Below are 2,602 nucleotides of genomic sequence, written 5' to 3'. Positions count from 1 at the left end.
TTCTCGTCTACTCTTTGTCTATAAATGCTCTCTAGTCCCTGCTCCTTTTCCTCGCATTTGATAATGTCTATTATTCTTATGAGTCCTCTCCTGGTGATATCAGATAGTTCTTGTATTTCTCTTTATTTTTTTTTTATTTTTCTGTTTCTTTCTTTTTTTTCTGATTTATTTCTAGATTTCTGTCTTCGATATCACTGATCCTCTCCTCCATTTAGTCAACTCTATTTCTCAAGCTTGCTATTTCATTTTTCAACTCTTGAAGTGTGTTTTTTATCCGCAGAAGTTCTATTTGGTTCTTTTTGAAGGTTTCAATCTCCTTGCTCTGCTCATTTATTTGTTTTTTTTTTTTTTTAATTCTTGAAATTGCTGATATGACTCATTTCGGAACTCACTGAGTTTTTTCAGAAGTACCATCCTAAATTCTCTGTCATTTAAGTCATATATTTCTAGGTCTGTAAGCTTATTTTCTGGAGATTTTTCTCTTTTTTTCTGAGATGACTTGTCACCTTGGTTGTTCTTAGTGTTTAGTGGACTATACCTCCACCTGTGCATTAATGGAAATGTATTCTGCTTTTTTCCCCAGAAGGATTATATAAAGGTCTCTTTTTAGCCTGCTGCAAAAAAGGAGCTTTTCTCTTGGTTTCCAGTAGTTGACGTTTAAGCTTCTTGGATCCCTGCTTTTATAAGGACTTAATAATGCCTTTATATAATGCCTTTTTAATTTTCTTGTAGATATTTAATCACGCTTGCTACCATCAGTTGTATTCCCTGTCACTATTAGCAACAGTTTGGTAACGTTTGCTCAGATTCTCCTGAGGCTTCGCAGTGATTGGTCTTGGATGATATGGGGGGAGGGGCCCACTAGGTTGGAGTTTGGGGGCTGCAGCTCAGCGTTGGTTTTGCAACCGCAGCCAGAAAAAAATCAACTGTTGTTTCTCTGTCATCTGCTTCTCTGCTTTCTGCCCTGATGTCTGGGCCCTGCTGCTGGCTGGATGGAACTCGCTAATGCTCCCAGGCAGGGCTGTTCAGGGAACTCATGGCAGAAACTGCCACACCTTCTCCCCTCCCGCTACAGGGAGTTCTTTTGGCTGCCTGAGGCAGCTTCTTTATTTCTCCCAGTCCACAGCCCGACATCCAGATTCCGACCTGTGGTAGCTCTTATGCACAGATCCCACACTCAGATGTGCTGATGTGCAGTTTGGTTGTTCTTTGTTGAGTTTTAGATGTTCAGCTTATTGTCGTTTCAAGGGGAGAGATCTGGAGATGTCTCTCACTCCACCATGTTTCCTCGGTCCTGAATTGGAATTCTCCTGCTATTAAATTCTTTTACTGTTGTTTTCATCATCTTTAAGTGCATGCATACATTTGTACATTTTTTATTTATTCTTTTTATGGCAATACAATATTTTATTTATTCTGTCCATTAATAACTAATATCTGTGCACTTTTACAGTATTAATGGAACAATCTAATAAAAGTTCAACTTGCATTTTTAAAAATATCTCAATATTGTGTATCAATAAGAAAGACAATTGTGGTGAAAATCATGATGTCAAAAACACACAATAAATGATGTTAGTCTATATACAATTCAGTTTTTGGTATAAAGTTCTTTGGCTACAATAAAGAACATTTGGTTTACTTCACTAAAAGGAATATCCCTTAATGCTGAGATGGCGTCTTCTTGGTATTTCTTCTGTTGTTAGTTTTTAACATAGTTATCTGCGATTGTGGGATAGAATTGAGTAAAGAGGTACTCATCATGTTTATTCCAATTAAGAGTACATAACCGATTACTACAGTAACGAGGTGGACAGGGAATGCAACTGCCCAATATTTTTGAAGACTAAAGGTTAAGCCCGAGGAGTTTAACCAAGATTCAGTAATAAAAGCCCACACAAAATATAATATGAAGTCAAATTGAGAGCTTAAGAAAAGAACAAAGCCATAACTCGCTCTTTCTTGCAATGCGACAGTGAATTTTCCACCATTTTCCCTGTGGCTTTAGATAATCTCAGCTCTGAATCCCATGCGCAAGTGCCTACCCTTGAGCACAGAGGGGTGAGAGAGAAGAAAACTGAGACAAAGCCTCTGCCCACTCCTGCCAGGATGCAGGCACACCCTGACCCTCCACCTTAGTCTGACGGGAGCTCTCAAGTGTAGTCGCTTGCTTGGCACTGCGTCATGATTTATTCATTAAGTAAATATTTATTGAACGCTTGCTATGCATCAGGCACTGTTCTAGATTTTAGAAAAGCATCAATGAACAGAAAAAAACTTTCTGACCTCGTGAGGAATACTGCCTTCTCTTCCTCTCCTTCTCCCTGCCTCTCTTCATCTAGTGAATTAGGAAACCAGGGTTCTACACCTAACTTAACCACGAATTAGATCGATGACATTCACTAGCATTTCTGAGTTCAAATGCCCTCGAACAAATCCTAAAGATGAGCAACACACCCATCTGACAGCCACGGAGGATCCCCAATTCAATCTAAAAAAAAAAAAAAAAGCTTATGTTATCTAGGGACTCATAGGCCAGACATGCACCCAGACACCTGTAATACAATAGAGGAAAAAAAAATAAACATGTAATAAGGATGGA

At 38.7% G+C, this 2,602-nt stretch overlaps 1 pseudogene; it reads right to left on the bottom strand.

Annotated features, from left to right (window-relative positions):
* Positions 1 to 1,591: 1,591 nt before the first annotated feature.
* Positions 1,592 to 2,006, bottom strand: LOC105308988 (annotated as a pseudogene).
* Positions 2,007 to 2,602: the final 596 nt, after the last annotated feature.

Source organism: Pteropus vampyrus, unplaced genomic scaffold, assembly GCF_000151845.1.
Source record: "Pteropus vampyrus isolate Shadow unplaced genomic scaffold, Pvam_2.0 Scaffold651, whole genome shotgun sequence".
Taxonomy (NCBI): Eukaryota; Metazoa; Chordata; class Mammalia; order Chiroptera; family Pteropodidae; genus Pteropus; species Pteropus vampyrus.
This window is presented reverse-complemented; position numbering and strand designations above follow the sequence as displayed.